Raw genomic sequence first — 21,752 nt, forward strand, 5'->3', positions numbered from 1 at the left:
GGAGTGCTGGAAGGGTGTTGGTCCAAACTTAAGTTTGAATATTATTAAAACTTTCATATAATTTGCATTATAAATCCGACTCTGTGAATTCATTTGGGGGACCAGAAACTTGGGCATAACGACATAAGCTAAGTCATGACACCGGCTGTGCAGTAACCAAACACAAAGAAGACATTTCTTATGTCCTATAATCAGGAAAGGCAGAGCTGAACAGTAACCTCATCGAGAACTCTGGCACGTTCACAGGGTCCGCTTGCCTCCTTCACATTTTCTTTTGCTTTTAATCTATTTATACTTAAGTGAATATCCTAGCACTGGTTAGTAGAATGAAATTTAACAATTCAACTTACTAACACAATTTAGACCAAAAAGTTGTGAGTAGTATAAATTTTAAAAAGAAAAAAAATTAAGATTTGAAATGCATATTGTTTTTGGCCTACATTAAAAGATAATATTGTTACAGTATAAAAGCTTAAAGCTGGAGGCAAGAACGCCTTTTGTGCTACTTTCATGCCAATTTAACGAATCCCATGATTGCAATACAGCTTTGGAGGTGGGCAAAGGACATGGGCAACAGCTCAGTGACTGTGCAGATCTGGTTAGCCCTGTATAACACTTCTTCTGTCGCATGTTCAGCTCAGTGGCCGTGCCGATCTGGTTAGCCCTGCATGACACTTCTTTCTGCATGCTCCAAGATTCAACCAGTTCCCCAAATCTGCAGGAACAGGATGAGGGACACTTTGAAAAACATGGAATTAGATCATTTTTATGCATCAAGTCTAAAATTCCATAGTCTTTAAGAAAGCATTTTTCCTAAATTAAATAAATTACCTAATTTTATTTAAGGTATTGACTCAGGTTCTTTAAGGTGATAGGAAGATTTCCATGTTAAGCCATTAATATTTTTTAATTTAAAAATTATTATTTTCTGTATATTGGTTTTTTGCCTACGTGTAGGTTGGTGACCTACATGAGTGCCTGGTGACCATGGAGTCCTAAAGAGGGCATAAAATCCTCCAGAACTGCAGTTATAGACTGTTGTGAGCTGCCATGTGGGTGCTGGGAATTGAACCTAGAGCCTCCAGAAAAGGAGCAGTGCTCTTGATCACTGAGCTATCATCTAGCCCCTGGGCATTAATCTTGATTGCATTCCAGAAAGACAAGGAAAAAAATTGGTTTTGTCGTCTTCAAGTTCTATATGGGGAACAATGTAGGAAGTCTTTCTGTATATGTGTTGCTTTTATTGGTTAATGAATAAAGCTGCTGTTTCAGCCAATGGCTTATCAGAATTGGACAAGGTAGAAATTCCAAACAGATAGAGGAGGAGAGAGTAGGCAGAGTAAGTGAGAAGCCACATGGCCACTACCAGAGATAAATGCCTCTGTTGGAGCCTACTGAAACTTTCCTGGTAGTCTATGACCTCATTGTAATGCACAGATTAATGGAGATGGGTTAGTTTAGGATATAAGAGCTAGCTAGAAACATGCTTAAGCTATTGTCCAAACAGTATTGCAAATAATATGGTCTCTTTGTGATTATTTTGGGGTTAAGTAGCCAGGAATGAACTAACAACCTCCTGCCTACATATTGGTGTACCAACGTGTGTCAGTTAAATCCACATAAAACCTAAGAGAGCTTATAAAATTCTAGACACACACATAGACACACACACACACACACACACACACACACACACACACACACAAGTTTAGCCACATTTTTTTTTTGCTTTTGGATGGGCTCTGTTTGCTGGCAGAGAGCAGGAGCACTGCAGCTCCTTTAAGAAGAGATTTTCCTGATTCAGCTGTGGGAGGCTGTGTGGCTTCTTTAGGAGCTGGTTGTGACTCTTTTGGGAGGTCTGTCTATGGGGCATTTAATGGGGTTTGTGAGCAGTGTGCTACTAGTTGTTTAATGTTGATATACACCAGCAGCAACCCTGGAGCTGGGGCAGTGTGCATGGCTCTCAGAGGCAGTGAACATTCCTCCACTGTGTTGGACTGGGCTGAGGAAGCAGGCAGTGCTGCAGAGTTGGTTCTAATCACACCCACTTAGCATTAAAAAAAACACTTCTGGTCAAAAAATAATTACAGATACACAATAAAGACAGATTCAGATAAAAAAAAGACCTCTAAATGGGTTATAGTATTGGATAAATATATGTAGGCTTGGGATAAAAAAGAAAAAGAACATAGACAGTTATAAAAAGAAGTAAATGGTTTTTAAAAAGGTAAAGTCTTTAAAGAGACAGAGTACAGACAGTCATAGATTAAAAAGAGTTAAGAAAAATAAGCCATGTAATGATGGAATATACACAGAGGGCCTGAATTATGTATATTACTGCGTTTTCTTTTTATGTTTTGACTGTGAAGGAGCTAAGTACAGAGAGACATTTCATTATATGGTCGGCCAAGTTAAACTAACATATATATTTTGAAGGTATCTTGATTTCAAAATTTGGATCTAAGGATTTGTTGCTTTGGAAAAGGGGTTCTTCTTTTGTTTCCACAGAGGAAGAGAACCTGTGAATTTCTTCCAGACTAATGTGGTTTGATGGACCAAGAGCCCCTGATAGGTCGCCATGAACACCCCTTTCTGAACCTGAACGCTGAATCAGGCTCCCTCAAACCTGAAAGTGACTCTACTCTATGCACTTAATTCCAGTAAAAACACATCCTATTCTTAAAATAGGGTGAAAATAGATTCCATTTTTAAAATGAGGGTGGAAAGACACTAGGGCAAAAAATAGCGGAAATCAGTCTTTCATTTCCCACATTCCTTGAAAAATGCAAAAACACTCATTTGTAACAAATACATTTTCTGCAACTTAAATCACTGTGATTTCTTATGCTTGTATATATGTGGAAACATGCTTTTCAAATGAAATTTTCACAGCAATCCTGCCAAGTTGATTCTATCATACATCTAATAGATGGAGTAACTGAAGGTTAGATGTAGTGTGAGGGCCGGCTTGTTGGGGTATCTGTCCCACCCAGCACCCCATAACTGGTATGCCCCAAAGAGAAATCACACATAGGACTCCTTAAGATTATAAACTGATTGGCCCATTAGATCAGGCTACTTATTAGTTTTTATGACTTATCTTAACCCATTATTTTGATCTATGTTAGCCATACGGGCTCAGTACCTTTCTCAGTGTGACAGCTTACATGTTGCCTCTTCGGTGGTCTGCACAGGAATAGCAGAGGAACCTCCCTGCTTTCCAGAATTCTCCTGTTCTCATTGTATCATCTCTACTTTCTGTCTGGTTTTTCTGCCTATATTGTCTGTCTGGCCAATCAGCGTTTTATTAAAATATGATTGACAGAATATAGACAATTTTGTTCAGTGAGTTGAAACTTTAAGACACTGATACTCAGGACTGGAGAGATGACTCAGAGGTTAAGAGCACTGACTGCTCTTCCAGAGATCTTGAGTTCAATTCCCAGCAACCACATGTTGGCTCACAACCATCTGTAATGAGATTTGGTGCCCTCTTCTGGCCTGCAGGCATACATGCAGACAGACCACTGTATACATAGCAAATAAATAAATCTTTTTAAAAAATAAAAAAAAAGAATAGCAAAAAAAAAAAAAAAGACACTGATACTCCAGAGTTTTTCCTCACAGTAGGCACCCAAGTTGTCATAAATGAAGGTCAAAAATTAACACTGCTATAATGAACCTTTATGGCACTGTTACTTTCTGTACCTGTTTCATTTAATCCTTATAACGGTCCTGTGTAGAAGATACCATTGTTATTTTGTGGATGAAGAAATTTAGGCAGATCATTTGTGGAGCTTTGGGACTCACTGGTACTGTGTCAAGATTGTCGTCATCACTGCATACCCATCATTTATCAAATAGACTGGCAAAAAATAACATGTTATTGCTGAATAAAATGTAAAAGTCATTCACTACATAAGAACAGCTAAAACACCCCAAATTTTCAAGTCATTAGTTAACAAGATAGAAGAAAAAGATTGCTATACTGTGGAGTAAAGATTAGAAGCATTTGGCAGACAAAGGGAAAGAAAAAAAAGGAAAGAAGGAAGGAAGAACTGAAGGAAAGGAAGGGGACAGGAAAGAAAGAGAGAGGGAGAGAGAGAAGGACAGAGGGAGGAATGGAGGAAAAAAAGAAGAAAGGAAAGAAGAAGGGAAGGAAGGAAGAGAGAGAGAGAGACAGAGACAAAGACAGAGAGAAAACAAGCACAACTTAGGAAACTGATCCTGGCCAGGCATGTTGCATGTTTTTAATCCTAACACTTGTGAGGTAGAGGCAGGTGGGCCTCTGTGATTTCGAGGCCAGCCTGATTTACAGAGTGAGTTCCAGGACAGCCAGGGCTGTTACACAGAGAAACACTGCCTCACCAAAAACAAAAACAAAACAAAACAAAACAAAAAAACTGATTGAGGCCATTACCAGCAATGGCATACCAAACCGATTACAGATCCCAAAAGGAATCTAGAAACAGGTCAAGAGCATTGTTCTACCAAAGACAGTCCCAGACAAACAGGAAAAGGAAATGGAGGAAGTTCATTGGATGGTTTGGGAGTAACATGAGAAAAGACATGTCAACGGTGTGGAATCCACTCTGCAGGAAGCAACCGTTCACGGGGAAGGCTATTGGTCCTCTTTTCTATTGCTTTTCAATATTTGTTGGTTTTTGGTTTTGTTTTTCTTATTGAAGAAAATTAGTACATACTCCTTGTTAATTAATTTAGCAATAGAGATGGATATAAGAAGCAAAATTATTGCTTCCTCGGTGATTCTTTGAGCACTTGGGGAAGTGGACATTCTTGAGATCGTCAGTACCTTCTGCCTAGGGAAAGATGCCTGGTGTCTGGATGCACCCGGGAGTGCGGCCTGGGAGGGAGGCAGTTCCTCCCCAACTCAGAGTCTGCTGCTGTGGGCAAGTTCCTGGTGCAATGCCTTGGTGGCTCCCGTGTCTTTGTAACAGCAGAGTTCCTTCGTGTCCTCCAGGAGCGAGAGGACTAATTAAGGGGCCCAAATCCTCCTTCTCTTACCCCCAAGTGAAACAGGTGTTGAGCCCTTAGAGATCCCAAGCTGCTCTCATGTGGTGGAATCAAGTACACCTAGAGGATTGCTCGTGAGCATGTGGTTAAATAGACTGAAGACCTTAGCTCAGATAAAACCAATCACCACTGTTTCCAGTAACTGTTTCCAAATGGTAAGGCGTGGGATATTTTTCTTCCACCTTTTAGCCACTACGTAATTCACAAAGAACAAATTCTATTCACAAAGAACAGCAGTCCCTTTCTTTAAGATAGGCTTTTGCTTGCAGCCTTGAGGGCAGAGCACTATCTACAGCTGTTCATGCAAACTGATCATGAAAGAATGGTATTGTCGGTTAGTTTAATCAGTTCCCTGCAGAATTCAGTAATGAACTTGCACCTGAACTTTGAAATATTACTTTATCATTTATGTGGAATGATCTTTTTCCACTTAAGGTATATCTGTGGATTCTAATGCAGACTTTGTTCAAGAGTAAAAGCCTAAATGAAAAATACAGAGTCGAAACAAAACACTCCGGTAAAGTTTCTACCAAATTTTGGATCCAAAGGAATTAAGAAATAGACCTATTGTAACTCATGATGGATTGATGAAGAAGTCATATGAAAGAGATCAGTTATAACAATAGCTTCATTCAACCCTGAAAGGCCACTTTTGGTGGGGACGAGGAGATGCTTAGCCATTGGTATCAATAACTAAGTCAAAAGACATCATCTGTTAACACAGGTTTCCATGCTCGACGTCATAATGAAGAAATACACAGATAGCACATAAAGCCCAGGATGAAAAGAACAGTGGTGACTGACGCTGTACACGTGAAGTCACGAGTGCACTTCACCCTCCGCCTGATATCTGAGGTTTCTTTCACATTCTTCTTGAGGACCTAAAATTCTCTGAAATTCGAGGCACTCACCATATACTTCATGCAGCCTGTTCCCTCCTGTTGCCCAACAGGGACAAGACTAAGAAAATGCCCTCTGTCCTCCACGCCTTCCCTCAGCCCTCACTTCTGCGGACAAGAGACAAAATTCTGGGTAACTTCCTGGGATAGTCCTCCTCTTGTCTTCAGCGCTGTCAGTGTGGTCCCATCTGAGAATTTCTACAGTCTCTTTGAGAAAAGAAAAACAAACTCCACATGAGCATTTCAGCACTCCAGGCAAAACTTGGTTCTGTCTTGCCTGCATGCGTTTACATCTGCCTTGCTGTCCTCACCACTCTGATGTGCTCTGTCACACATCTCTCCATGGATAGACCCAACATGTTTCAGTAGTCATGGGATCCAGTTGCTGTGCTGACTTCTTGAACATTGAGGAACTCTAGAAAGCAACCCCAGTAAGGTTTTCTGGAACTTCCAGCAGTAAGAGTGGTGAGATTATTTTAAAAAAAAAAAAGAAAAAGAAAATCACCAGTGCTAAATTTTACACTGTGGTAAACATTGTGTCTGAAATGTTGAAAACCTAATGTATAATAAAGATACTCGTTAATCTCTGCCCAAACAGGGACTGTGTTCCAGGGAAGTCAAAGCCTATAGGCAAGAGGAAGAAAAAAGAACGTTCTAGATAAAAGGAAGTGCATGTATCAGTTCCATGACAACGCACTCAGTGAGTGACCTAGAAGTCCGGGCACAGCAACCCAGCACGATGCCTGACTCCCAGATGAGTCACTCAGGCTTGGAGCCAGCAGCCATGACATGTTCCAGTTTTCTCTCTTCCAAGAAGCCCGGGAGCTTTACTACACAGAAACTCCAGGCCACAGCAGGTCAGGATTGGGAGCACACACTGTACCCTGTACTGACCCAACATGTCCTTCATACAGCTCCAGAGACTCAAGTGTGGGCTCAACAAGGGTCCTGGTTGCACACTGTGGCGCAGTATCCCAGGCAGACTGGAGGGAGGGTCTATTTTCTCACACAAGCCAAAGGAGAGAGAATAACAAACACTGTTTCTAGAGCTGCGATGAATTAACTCTGAAGGTGACACAGGACAAGACTCATCACCTTTGATAACAAAGAGTATCTGACCCGTTGTGACTTAGGGAATAATAGTCCATTGTCTCGTGTACCACACTTACATTATCCATTCATCAGCTGATGGGCAGTGTCTGTTTCCTGGTTGCTGTGAACAGGGCGGCAATGAGCGTGGATGAGCAAGTAGAAAGAGAGAGCCCTTTTGATATATCCTTAAGTGTGGTTCGCTGGATCTTAGATTTATTTTCAGCTTTTTGAGGAACCTCCACCCTGGATAGGGTGGGTAATGGGGGAGGGAGAGACTGATTAGAGAGCTCTCTAATCAGGGTTCTCCCTTGATAGGTCTGCCTACCAGCGTAGCAATTACTGCTTCAGTAGCAGTCACCTCTTCTCCAAACCAAAGATACAATCATCTTTGACGCAGTTAGGATGCATTCATTAAATAATCATTTCAGTAATGTCCTTCATAGCAGCTCATGGACGATACCATAGCCTTAAAAGGAAGGAGCTGGTAGTATTTTAAGTTTATGTATAAAATGAGGCTTAAATGGTTTAAATACCATGATAAATGTACAAGCAAAGATGCTGGTAAGGAGCATCAGTAATGGCTCAGTGGCTCATTTCTCAAGTTAAAACATGGGATAAACTAATCAGGTTGGCAAGAATTCTGGTCGACCTGATCATCGAGAACCCCAGGACCCTCACCATCTCATAGTGTACTACCCTCATTTGCAGGATCAAAACTGACTTTCGTGGAAGACAGAGAGCAGACAGAGTCTGGAGAACGCTGGCTTACCACTGTTGGAAGTTTTTAGCACGACAGGAATATCTAACTTCTCTGATCCCATATTCCCGTTACGAAGGGATTCTGCAAAATGGAGCGCCTGAATATAAATCCATTCCTATGGAAAAGGTAGAGGAAAGACTGGACAGTCTGATACAAGTCATCTTAGAACGCTGTCCCTATGGTCTACGATACCAGCAGCTCTCGACTGAGCTATTCACCTAGCCCTGTGGGTCTCCAAGCAAATCTCAGTAGTGCGTTTCTAGTGTAACAAAGTAAGTCAGTATAACGAGAGCCCAGCAGTTTATTCTTTGGCTCAAATCCCTGCCATGGCCTCCCTCCTCATCCAGACCCAAGCTGAAATCTTTGCCATTGCTGAAAGACCCCACCTGGTCCTATTTTAACGGCTTCCAAGGTCCCATTTTTCTCTTCTCCCTGCTGCCCACCCTTGTCCAGCCACATTGAGCATTCTGCTCTTTCTTTGGGGGGTTAGGCAAGGCACCACCTGCAGCTTTTGTATTTGATTTGACATAAAAACAAGCAGCTAAAAGAACCTGAAAAAAAAAAGTATTGCAGGCACAGCAACGGCTTACCTCTGGCCCACACACATTTCAGCCCAACGTGTTTGCAGATGACATCAGATCACAATGTGAGAAGGTTGAACATTCATGGCTTAGCGTGAAAGGGAGGAGAACAAGTAAATGACCAAAAGATACTGGTGGGGGCAGAATAAATGGAGCACAGTGAGGGAGGCAGTGGGTGATGAGGCTGTGGAGAAAAGCAGGGACCATTCTTAAACTACAAGGTGTTGTAAAACAGTGCAATGACCCTGGATTGCAGAGTTCAACGCCCAGAAGCCTCTGGAACTTTGATAGTTTTGTCTTCTTTCAATTGTACAGGTTATATAGGCAGTTAACTATAGACCACTAGCCCAAAGGCAAGAAAATAAATTAAGATGTCTTGCTCTATCCCACTCAAACATCTCCACTTGCTTCAATGGCTTTCAACTTGTCTTCTCATTGTTCTCAGATGTCACCTAGTCCACGAATAAATTCTTCAATGAATGCTATACATTTTAACGTATTTTAACATGTTCAGCAAGCATTTAGTGAACACTCAAAGCAGTATTTTCAAGATACCAGCTTATATTTGACACAAATGTTACTGAGACATTTTCCCTATATTGAAGAAGTATTAGTAGTTTATTGAAGATGTTCCACCTATAAAGAAGACCCAACAAAGAAGTGCCAAGCTCTATGAGTTACCATAAAATTCTGTGAGGAGTTCAAAGGAATGAATGATAACTCCCACATGTAAAAATCAGGTATAATTTGTGTATGCCACATTATATATATTTTGTGATGATCTGTCTTGTTTGTTAACTTGATTAGATCAGGGGTCAACTATGAGACATGCCTCTGGATGGGTTTATGAGGATATTTCTGGGAAAAACCTTCCTAGAATGGCTGGCACCTTCTCTCAAAAGCCCAGCTATAAGGAGATCTGATAGTGACTGCCAGCACTTTAGAAATGCTGAGAATCATAACCGGCCATTCCTAACACAAGGCTCAGTGCCTCCACAGTCTCAATCTGATACAAGGGTGCTGTTGTGATGTTTTATTCTTCCGGCTTTTGGGGGTGCCCATTACCAGCTCCCAAATAAATCACACACGGAGGCTTATTCTTAGTTATGAATGCCCAGCCTTAGCTTGACTTGTTTTTTCCAGGTTCTCTTAAATTATTCTCAACTACCTTTTGCCTCGGGGCTTTTTCCTCTTCTGTAAATCTTCCTTTCACTCTTACTCAGTGACTGGCCGTGTGGCTGCACGGCTGGGCCCTGCCACCCTCCTTCCCTCATTCTCTTGTTGTGCCTTCTTGTCGTCGTTCCTTCTATTTATACTCTCTGCCTGCCAGCCCCTCCTATCCTTGCTCCTTCCTCACTATTGGCCATTCAGCTCTTTATTAGGACCACCAGGTATTTTAGACAGGCAAAGAATCACAACTTCACAGAGTTAAACAAATGCAACATAAACAAAAGTCACACACCTTGAAATAACATTCCCCAACACAAGGGCCTGAAGGATTCTTGGAGCACCTTCAGTATTCAGAAGTCTTCCCAAAGAGCCCTTTACATCCCTGTTGCTTTATAACGCTCAGGAATACTAAGCACCTTCTTGCTAGGGTCTGACCTAGCTCAGCGCCCTGAGATAGTGGGCTGGAGCTTTAGCTTCTCAAGAGTGAACTGCATATCTGAATCAGGGAGAACAGATGCCAGGACTAGGACTGAGACAGGTGGACGAGCACCAGAGGGTTAAAGAACAGACAGCAGATAAAACTTTACCGGGTCATCCAAGCTGAGATGAAAGGCAGATAAGGGAGCAACAGACAACCCACTCTTCATTCCAACTCTCCATTGTTCTGTATTTTACTTCTAGGCTGATCACAGTCTAGAGCTGTGTGCTCTGGGATGGTGTGACTCCTCCAATCTGGAGGTGTGTGCCGGGATGATGTGACTCCTCCACCCTAGGGCTGTGTGTCGGGATGCTGTGAATCACTCTTCAGGGATTCAGTCTTATTATGAACTTACGTTTGAGATTTAAAAGCAAAGTGTGAAGTTGAAATGAAACTTGTTCAGCCATAAGAAAAGCTGTTTTATCTGTGGAGATCTTGTATCAAGAGACCTCTAATAGTTTTTCTTTTTGCTCTAGCAATCTGAATCAGTTTGTTTTCATCAATCTAAATTCCCTTCCTGACGACTTTTTGCATTGACATCTGTCAGCATCTTCTGGAAACAGAATGGATAGGAAGAGTATTGTAAAGGGGATTTATTAGATTGACTTGTGTGACTCAGTGAGTCCTGGTGTCCATCCTCTCTGATTCAGATATGCTGCAACTCACCCTTACGATAGTGTATAGAGAGAAAGATAATAAAGCCGATTCCACTTACCTCAGAAACCTGAGTCAGTCAGTGGTGAATGTATAATGTGGAACTTTGACTGTTTTGACATTTGTTTGTTTTTTCAAGACAGGATTTCTCTTTGTAACTGCCCTGGCTGGCCTGGAACTCACTTTGTAGACCAGGCTGGCCCCAAACTCACATAGGTCCACCTGCCTCTGCCTCCCAAGTGCTTCTGAGACAAGCTGAAGGATGAAAATCATATTCTCCTACTTCACGGGACTGGCTCAGGATGAAGCTCTGGCTGATAACCTAGGACCCACTGTTGATGAGCCTTTATTGACTGTGCGTCAGACAGAATAAGGTTCACAGTCCTTTCACAACACACAGTCTGTTATTAGCATCTTCTATCTCGTTCATCTACGCTGTTTCATAATTAATAGGACTGATTTCTCTGGCTGCTCTCACAGATCTGAGCCATCAGCAAATTAGCTATTCACCAGGACAGCTACCAGAGACCTAGCCAAGACATGTGGGCTGATGAGTGACCTCTACACAGGGCCACCTAAGGGGCAGGTTAAAGGGTGATCTTGGTTCAAACAAATAACACTTTCTTCTGGCATCTGGGACACTAAGTCCCGAGGGGAAAGAGGAACAATGACCTGTTTCGCCTCTGGCAATTGGAGCTAAGTAAACATGGTAAATAGAATTGTACTCCCCTCTCTGCCCCTTCTGCCAGTTTTGGGTTTGCGTTCGTCCTCTGCGTTCAATGTCCAACACACTTCCATTGCTGCTATTGCTGTTCTTACCTTGCCTAGCTGTCTGCCTTTGGTGTTGACCTCCTGATTTCTACCAGAGCACTACATACGTAGCAGCATGGCGAACAGAACACAGTTCTGGAAGCTGGAAGGTCAAGATGAAGATTCAGGAAACTGCTCAGGGCTACTTCCATTCCAAGAGGGTGCTTTGGGCTGCATCTTTTGGAGAGACCATCTTTTGGTCTCACTTGGCAGAAGGTGGAGGAGCAAGAAGACAACCCTTTCTCTGTCGGACTCTTTCACAATCCACAAACTTGAGCCTGTAGCGTCACTACGTTTCCCAAGGTTCCAGCTTCCAGCTCTGTTGTACTTGGGACTAGGTCTCTGCACATGCATTTGAACACGCATTTAAGTCACAGCAGACATCAACGACTTCCTACCAGTTTGACACCAAATTCTAATTCAGAGTGTGGACTTAGATAGCAGCTTAACTTGAGAAGGCAGGTCTGAGTTTCAGTTTCAAGACTAAGATGAGAGGAAGTTCAGAACCTAAGTACTGAGTTGCCATGAGAGGGTAAAAGAAAGCCAGTGGCCATTACAGCAATTACTAGAGGAAGTGGATGAAAAAGATTCTTGGGAAGGAAAGTTCCTGGAGTTCTATGTGTAGTAAAGAGGTATGGGGTGGGTCTCTGTGAGCGTGCTAAGAAAGTATAAGGTTTTAGGGGAGGGCAAGCAGGTCCACAGACATGTCCCACTAGACAAGAAAGAATCTTCACATAGTTCAGTGAGTGTCCAGTTACCACACAGATCTACTTGGCACTAACTGTTTCTGCTTTCAGCTGACTAGAACCAGTTAGCTGAAGCACAGCCTGTGCTTTCAGTGTTTCCTATACAGGTGCTGTCTGGAGCAGGGAAGGATTCCTTTCGGAGGATGGAATTATTTCATTCCTGTCTCACACCTAGAATACTGGTACCTGATATACCCCTAGCAGATATTAGCTTTTAATACTGGTTAATATTCCTCATTCTGTGTTCTCACACCATCTCAGAGATTTTATTCCCGAATTCTTCTCTCTCTCTCTCTCTCTCTCTCTCTCTCTCTCTCTCTCTCTCTCTCTTTCTCTCTCTCTCCCTCCCTCCCTCTCTCCTAGATAGTTCTTTTCATGATTCTAGAACTTCCATATAAAAAGGCTTGTCTTTGATTTAGCAAAGGCAAAGATGGAACATAGATGTAAAATTATTTTAAAAAAATCAGTCAGCTATCTAAAATATAACATTAAAGCTGTATCAACATCCCCTACCCACAAAATCTCAAGATGATAAAACTGTCAGTAAAAATAGTGCATCTATGCTGTGGGACAATGGTCTTGTACCCTGTAAAGATTTGTCACATGTACTGGTTTAACGAAATGCTGATTAGTAAGTAGCCCAGGCAGGAAGTATAGGCAGAGAGGCCAGAACAGGAGAATTCTGGGAAGAGGAAAGGCTCAGTCTGTAGTCGTCACCCAGACTCAGGACACAAGATGAGAATGCCTCATTGATAAAAGGTACCAAGCCACGTGGCTAACACAGATAAGAATTATGGGTTAATGTAAGATGTAAGACTTAGTTATCTTGGGGACTGAATGCCTGTGGGACCAGGTGGTACAGAAACCTCTGTCAACACATCTACAACCGTGTTTCTATGGTTTGGGTGAGGCTTAGATATGAGGGCTGGAAATGTGTTCCTCAGTGTGAACATGTAAGAGGTGACAGGACCTTCTTAACAGGTAGGGCTTACAAGAGGTGGTCACACACTGACGGTGTGACTCTTAGAGAACGTCAATGCTGGTGTCATGTGATGAGTTGTCATGAATGTGAGTTGTCATAAAAATACTCAGACAGGTCTTCTCCTACTTACTTACTTACATTGCCTACTATCTCACCATGCCATCTTTCCCTCCATATGACCTGCACGACAATGCTGACACCATGTAATCTGGCTCATCAGCCCCACTAAAAGCCAAACAAGCATGGCTATCCGATCCTGGACTTGCAGGCTCTAAAACTGTGCACTAAAGAAACGTCTTTTCTTTATGAAATACCCAGATTTGCCCAACTTGTTATAACAACAGGAGACAAACTTTTACATGCTCTGTAAGATATCATGAGAGAATTCCTTAAGAAATGCAGCTTTTCTTACAGGTACTAAGTAGAGATCTGTTGACAGAAGTTTTTGTCCCGCCTGGCCCTGTAGTTGTTCAGTTCCAAGGAAATACACAGAGGCCTACATTAATTATAAACTGATTGACCTATTAGCTCAGGCTTTGTATTAACTCTTTTTAATTGATATTTATTGAGCTCTACATTTTTCTCTGCTTACCTCCCTGCCTCTCCCCTCCCCTCTTCAGCCCTTCTTCAAGGTCCCCATGCTCCCAATTTACTCAGGAGATCTTGTCTTTTTTACTTTCTACTTCCCATGTAGATTATATCTATGAAAGTCTCTCTTAGTGTCCTCATTGTTGTCTAAATTCTCTGGAATTGTGGTTTGTAGGCTGGCTTTCTTTGCTTTATGTTTAAAAGCCACCCATGAATACATGTGATAATTGTCTTTCTGTGTCTGGGTTATCTCACTCAAAATAATGTTTTCTAGCTCCATCCATTTTCCTGCAAAATTCAAGATGTCATTATTTTTTTCTGCTGTGTAGTACTCCATTGTGTAAATGTACCACATTTTCCTTATCCATTCTTCAGTCAAGGGATATTTAGGTTCTGGCTATGACAAACAAAGCTGCTATGAACATAGTTGAACACATGTCCTTGTGGCACGATTGAGCATACTTTGGATATATACCCAAAAGTGGTATTGCTGAGTTTTGAGAAAGGTTGTTTCCTAATTTTCTGAGAAATCGCCACACTGACATCCAAAGGAATTTTACCAGCTTGCATTCTCACCAGCAATGCCGAAGTGTTCCCTTTTCCCCACAATCTCTCCAACATAAGTGGTCATCAGTGTTTTTGATCTTGGCATTCTTTCAGGTGTAAGATGGAATCTCAGAGTTGTTTTGATTGCATTTTTCTGATGAACATTTCCTTAAGTGTCTTTCAGCCATTTTAGATTTCTCTGTTGCAAGTTCTCTGTTAGGTCTGTACTCCATTTTTTTTAAATTGGATTATGTGTTCTTCTGGTGTCCAATTTCTTGAGTTCTTTGTATATTTTGGAGATCAGACCTCTGTCTGATGTGGGGTTAGTGAAGATCTTTTCCCATCCTGTAGGCTATTATTTTGTCTTGTTGACCATGTCTTTTGCTTTACAGAAGCTTTTCAGTTTCAGGAGGTTTCATTTATTAATTGTTTCTCTCAGTGTCTGCTGCTGGGGTTCTATTTAGGAAATGGTTCCCTGTGCCAATCTGTTCAAGTGTACTTCCCACTTTCTCTTCTGTAAGGTTCAGTGTAGCTGGCTTTATGTAGAGGTCTTTGATCCATTTGGACTTGAGTTTTATGCATGGTGATAAATATGGGTCTATTTTCATTCTTCTACATGTTGATATCCAGTTATGCCAGCACCACTTGTTAAATATGCTTTCTTTATTCCATTTATTATTTTTCACTTCTTTGTCAAAAATCAGGTGTTAGAAGATGTGTGGATTGATATCTGGGTCTTCTATTTTGTTCCATTGGTCCTAATGTCTGTTCTAATGCCAATACCAGGCTGTTTTCAGTATTGTAGCTCTGTAGTAAAGTTTAAAATCAGGGATTGTGATGCCTCCAGAAGTTCTTTTATTGTACAGGATTGTTTTAGCTATCCTGGGTTTTTTGCTTTTCCAAATGAAGTTGAGTACCAATGTTTCAAGGTCTTGAAGAATTTTGCTGGGATTTTGATGGGCGTTGCATTGAATCTGTAGATTGCTTTTGGTAAGATTGTCATTTTTACTATGTTACTTCTGCCTACCCAAGAGCATGGGAGATCTTTCCACTTTCTGGTGTCTTCTTTAATTTATTTCTTCAAAGATTTCAAGTTCTTGTCATACAAGACTTCCACTTGTTTGGTTAGAGTTACTCCAAGATATTTTATGCTATTTGTGGCTATTGTGAAGGGTGTTGATTCTCTGATTTCCTCCCCAGCCCTTTTATCATCTGTGTACAGGAGGGCTACTGAATTTTTTTTTAGTTAATCTTGTATCCTGCTACATTGTTGAAAGGTTTATGAGTTGTAGAAGTTCCTTGGTAGAATTTTTGGGATCACTTATGTAAACTCTCAAATCCTCAACAAACAGTGAGAGTTTGACTTCTTCTTTTCCATTTTGTTTCCCCTTTCCCTTCTTTTGTTGTCTTACTGCTCTAACTAGGACATCAAGGACTATATTGAATAGATATGGAGAGAGTGGACAACCTTGTCTTTTTCCTGATTTCAGTGGAATTGCTGGAAGTTTCTCTCTATTTAGTTTGATGTTGGCTGTTGGCTTGCTGTATATTGCCTTTATTATGTTTAGGTATGTTCCTTGTATCCCTGCTCTTTCCAGGACCTTTATCATGAAGGGATGTTGTATTTTGCCAAAAGCTTTTTCAGCATCTAATAAGATGATCATGTGGTTTTTACTTTTTAGCTTGTTTATATGGTGGATTACATTGACAGATTTTCATATGTTGAACCATCCCTGCATGTTTGGGATGAAGCCAACTTGATCATGGTGAATGATGGTTTTGATGTGTTCTTGGATTTGATTTGCCAGTATTTTATTTAGTATTTTTGTATCAATGTTCATGAGTGAGATTTGTATGTAATTCTCTTTCTTAGTAATGTCTGTCTGTGGTTTGGATATCAGGATAATTGTAGCCTCATAAAAAAAGTTTGGCAATATTCCTTCTGTTTCTATTGTGTGGAATAATTTGAGTAGTATTGGTATTAGTTCTTCTTTGAAAGTCTTGTAGAATTTTGAGCTGAAACCATCTGGTCCTGGTCTTTTTTTGGTTGGGAGACTTTCATGCCGAAGACTATTTCTTCAGCAGTTATAGATCTGTTTAATTTTCTTATCTGGTCTTTTTAATTTTGGTAAGTGATATTTATCCAGAAAGTTGTCCATTTCCTTTCAATTTTCTAATTTTGTGGAGTACAGATTTTCAAAATATGACCTGATGATTCTCTGTATTTCTTCTGTGTCTGTTGTTATGTCCCCCTTTTCGTTTCTGATTTTGTTAATTTGGCTATTCTCTCTCTGACTTTTGGTTAGTTTGAATTAAGATTTGTCTATTTTGTTGACTTTCTCAAAGAACCAACTCTTTGTGTCATTGATTCTTTGTACTTAATTTGTTGATTTCAGTTCTCAATTTGATTATGTCCTGCTGTCTAGTTCTCTTAGGTGAGTTTGCTTCTTTTTGTTCTAAGGTTTCAAATGCTCTGTTAATTCACTGGAAAAAGTGGGATTTTTCCAGCTTCTTTATGTAGGCATTTAGTGCTATGAACTTTCCTCTTAATACTGCTTTCATTGTGTCCCACTAATTTGGGTATGTTGTGTGGTCATTTTCATTGAATTTTAGGAAATCTTTAATTTCTTCCCTTATTTCTTCCTTGACCCATTGATGATTCAGGTGAGCATTGTTTAATTTCCATGTGTTTGTGGGTTTTCTGAAATTAGTATTGCTGTTGACTTCTAGTTTTAAACCATGGTGATCTGATAAGGTACATTGGGAAATTGCAATTATTTTGTATTTGTTGAGATTTGTTTTGTTACTGAGTATGTGGTCAATTTTTGAAAAGGTTCCATGAGGTGCTGAGAAGAAGGTATATTCTTTTCTGTTTGGATGGAATATTCTATAGATGTCTGTTAAGTCCATTTGAGTCATAACATTTGTTAGTTTCCTTATTTCTCTGTTCATTTTTTGTCTGATTGACCTGTCCAGTGGTGAGAGGGGAGTGTTGAAGTCTCCCACTATTAGTGTGTGGGATTTAATGTATGATTTAAGCTGTAGACGTGTTTCTTTCACATATGAGGGTGCCCTTGTATTTGGGGCATAAGCATTCAGTATTGAAATTTCCTTTTAATGAATTTTTCCTGTGACTGATATGAAATGACCACCTTTGTCTCTTTTGACTGATTTTTAGTTTGAAGTCTATTTTTTTAGATATTAGGATAGCTACACCACTTGTTTCAGAGATCCATTTGATTAGTATACTTTTCCCAACCCTTTACTCTGAGACGATGTCTGTCTTTGAGGTTGAGATGTGTTTCTTGTATGCAGAAGAAAGGTGGATTCTGTTTTTGTATCCAATCTGTTAGCCTGTGCCTTTTTATGGGTGAGTTGAGTCCCTTTACATTAAGGGACATTAATGCCCAGTGATTGTCATCTCTTGTTAATTTAGTTTTCATCGTTGGTGGTGTTAATTTGTGCATTTTTTTCTTCTTAGGGATTTGCTGTTATGAGATCATTAATTGTCTGTGTTTTTGTTGGTGTAGTCATCTTCCTTGGGTTGGAGTTTTCCTTCTAGTATTTTGTGTAGGGTTGGGTTTGTGGCTAGGTATTGGTGAATTCTAGATTTGTCATGGAATATCTTGTTTTGTCCTTCCACGGTGTCCTTCTATGGTTTTGCTGGGTATAGTAGTCTGGGCTGGCATCCATGATCTCTTAATGTCTGCAGAATGCTTGACCATGACCTTCTGGCTTTCATTGTCTCCAATAAGAAGTCAGGTGTAATTCTGATAGGTCTACATTTATATGTTACTTGGCCTTTTTCCTTTCAGCTCTTAATATTCTTTCTTTGCTCTGTATGTTTAGTGTTTTGATTATTATGTGGCAAGAGGACTTTTTTTGGATCCAGTCTATTTGGTGTTTTGTAAGCTTCTTGTATCTTCATAGACATATCTTTCTTTAGGTAGGGAAAGTTTTCTTCTGTGATTTTGTTAAATAATTTTTCTGTGCCTTTGAATTAAACTTCTCCTTCTTCAATACCTATTATTCTAAGATTTGGCCTTTTAATGGTATCCCATATTTCCTGGATATTTTAGGTTAAGCTTTTGTTAGATTTAATTTTTTTTAACTGATGAGTCTATTTCCTCTATTGTATCTTCAGTGCTTGAGATTCTCTCTCCCATCTCTTGTATTCTGCTGTTCATGCTTGCATTTATGGTTCTTGATCTTTTTCTCATGATTTCTGTTTCTGTAATTCTTTTGGCTTGTGTTTTCTTTATTGATTCTATTTCAGTTTTCAAATCCTGAATAGTTTCTTTTTTATGTTTGATTTCTTTTTCTTGGTTTTCTTTAAGTGATTTGCTGATATCTTCCAATTTTTTGTTTGTCTTTTCCTCAATTTCTTTAAGGGAATTTCTCATTTCATCTTTAAGAATTTAAAACATTCACTTGAAGTTATTTTTTAGGTCATTTTCTTCTGGTTCATCCATATTTGGTTGTTCAGGTCTTGCTATTGTAGAGTCTTTAGGTTTTACTGGTGTTTTGTTCCTCTTTGTGGTGTAGCATGTGATCTTATCTTTTCTACTCAACTTCTCCTCTAATAGGTATGATTGGGGCTGTCGGAGATTCTGTTGAATAATCTTCTAGGTGCCAGTGAATCCAAAGCTCAGATGATTGTTCCTCATGATACAGTCAATGCCACAGTTCTAGTTACCCCATTGGTTACTCCTCTTCCTGGAGATAGCTCAGTGCTCCCGTGCTTTGCTCTGCTCCCTTGAAGTTTGCTGTTTCAGTCCTACTTTGGCTTAGGTTGCTGGCTTTGCCCTGTTTCTGTAAATCCTGGTCTGGATCATCTCCTGCATAAGTCCCTGGCTTGGAGTTGGACCTGTTCTGGTGGAAGTCACTGACTCTGGATCTGGTCACTGACTCAATTTAGGTCCGCCAGTTTCCTGGGACTGGGTTGGCTTCCAGGACTCCTTATTGACTCTTATAACTTATATTAGCCCATAATTCTTGTCTGTGTTAGCCACGTTAGTCTGGGACAGTTGTCTGTATTCTGTCAATTATATTGTTAATAAATGCTGATTGGTCAGTAGCCAGGCAGGAAGAATAGGTGGGACAACCAGACAGGAAGTAGTAGAGGCAGGGCAAGGAGAACAGGAGTATTCTGGGAAGAAGGAAGCTCATTCCTCCCCAGTCCTGTCCTGACACTGAAGAAGTAGGATGTGATCTGTCTCACTGGAAAACATACTGAGCCACATGGCTAACACAGATAATAATAATGGGCAAATAATGGGCAATATATGTATAAAGTACTAAGAGAAGTCATCAATAACTGAGTTCTTAAGAATGCCAAATCCAGCCAGGTATGGTGGCACATATATTTAATCTCAGCACTTGGGAGGCAGAAGCAGGCAAATCTCTGCATTCAAGGTCAGCCTGGTCTACAAATCAAATTCCAGGATAGCTAGGGCTACACAGAGAAATGCTGTCTTAAACAAACAAAGAATGCTAAATTTTCAATTTTGGCAATCCCCAGTAAGGAAATAGAACTAACTCTTAAATATTAAAATATTTTAATTATTTCACTAAAAAGAATGAAAATTGAAATGATATTGTGCCTGTTTCCCACTTATCAGAAGAGCAAAGTCAAAAGTCTTATGATCATTGATGAGGTATTTCCATATTGCTAACAGGAATGTAATAGATATGGACTTGGTGAGGAGTTATTACCAAAATCTTAGCTGCCCTCACCCTCTCAGACAGCAAAATCTACTTCTAGAAACTTATTCTGAATAGTACATAGATACAACTCCAAAATAATAGAGATATAAGATCTTTCATTTGCTGATAAATAAAACAAATGATAGGCATAAATATGACCTCCATCAGTAGGAGTTAAATCAACATAGCACATCTATGATCCCTGTGACTTTGTGGTGTCTTTTGGCCATTCTCCAATGATCTCATGTTTTTTCATCATTACTGTACCTGTTACAGTGTTTGGACATTACAAACTGTCTGTATCGGATGCCAGCTCAGTTGATAAATGTGTTTCTGATGTGTCCACCCACGAGTCATTCCTCTCATCTTTTGTGTGTGTGTGTGTGTGTGTGTGTGTGTGTGTGTGTGTGTGTGAGCCTGCCTAGCCCTTGAGACACCAAAAACTACTAAAATTAGACTGTGCTGGTTAGATTTTTGCCAAGTTGACGTGAACCAAAGACACCTGGGATAAAGGGAACCTCAGGTGACGAATTGCTTTGTTCAGACTGGCCTGTGGGTATGTCTGAGGTTCATTTCCTTGATTGCTAGTTGATGGAGGAAGGTCTAGCTTACTGTAGACATTGGCACCCTTGGACAGATGGCCCTAGGTTATATAAGAAAGCAAGCTGACCATGACCCAGGAATAAGCCAGTCAGCAGTGTTCCTCTGTGATGGCTTCAGTTTCTGACCCCAGGTACCTGGCATAAGTACTTGTCCTGGTTTCCCTTGATGATGGACCATGACGTGGAAGTGGAAGTCAAATATACCCTTTCGTCCCCAAATTGCTTTGGGTCGTGATGTTTATCATAGTAACAGAAAGCCAACTAGGGCACAGGACAATCAATAAGCCTTCAGCAGCCTGTGAGGGTTCAAAGGAAAGACAGTTATATGTATTCCTCTGTAAAAGAAAAAAGAAAACTAGAAATGATCACAGTGAATGAGGCAAGGGCATCAAAAGTCGAGGGAGCCTGAAAACGAGATGTGCACACCAGTTAGCCAAGGAGTGAATGTACAATGAAACTGTTGAAGGAAGTTCAAACTTCTCTTGCAGTGGATACATGAATGGAAAAGGACAAATAGCTCCTGTCTAATGTGGAGGAAGTTGCAGTACTCAAACCAGCCATGAGAATCCTGAAAGTCAATGTCCAGACCAGTTAAAGTTAAGACTTTAACTATTGTCACCTCTATGAAGCCGGCAGAGCAGAGGCTGCTACAGAAGTGAGGTTACATCAGAAGGTTGAAGAATGAAGTTGTCTATGTAACATGAAGGCTAAAATGGGTGAAGCAGCACCTGTTTGTGTGGGAGCTGCAGTAAGCTGCTGGAGGTGACCGCATTAAGTCAACGGTCTTTTGTGAAGACGAACCAGTGTCATGTTGGAAGATGATGCCTTCTGGAACTTTCCTAGCTGCTGAGAAACCCATGCCTAAATTCAAGGATTGTTAAAAAGTAGGTTGACTTTCCCATCAATGGCTGATGCCGTCAGGGACTTTAAGTTGATCCCAAGGCTCATTCAGAAGATCCTAAGACTTTGGGAATTACTCTAAATCTACTCTGCCAATGCCCTACTAGCAGAACAACAAAGTCTGGAGGGCAGCTCATCTGTTCACAACATGGCTTACTGGGTATTTTAAGCCTCCTGTTGAGTCATATTCAGAGAAAAAGATTG

This window comes from Myodes glareolus, chromosome 4, assembly GCF_982192425.1.
Source record: "Myodes glareolus chromosome 4, mMyoGla1.1, whole genome shotgun sequence".
NCBI lineage: Eukaryota > Metazoa > Chordata > Mammalia > Rodentia > Cricetidae > Myodes > Myodes glareolus.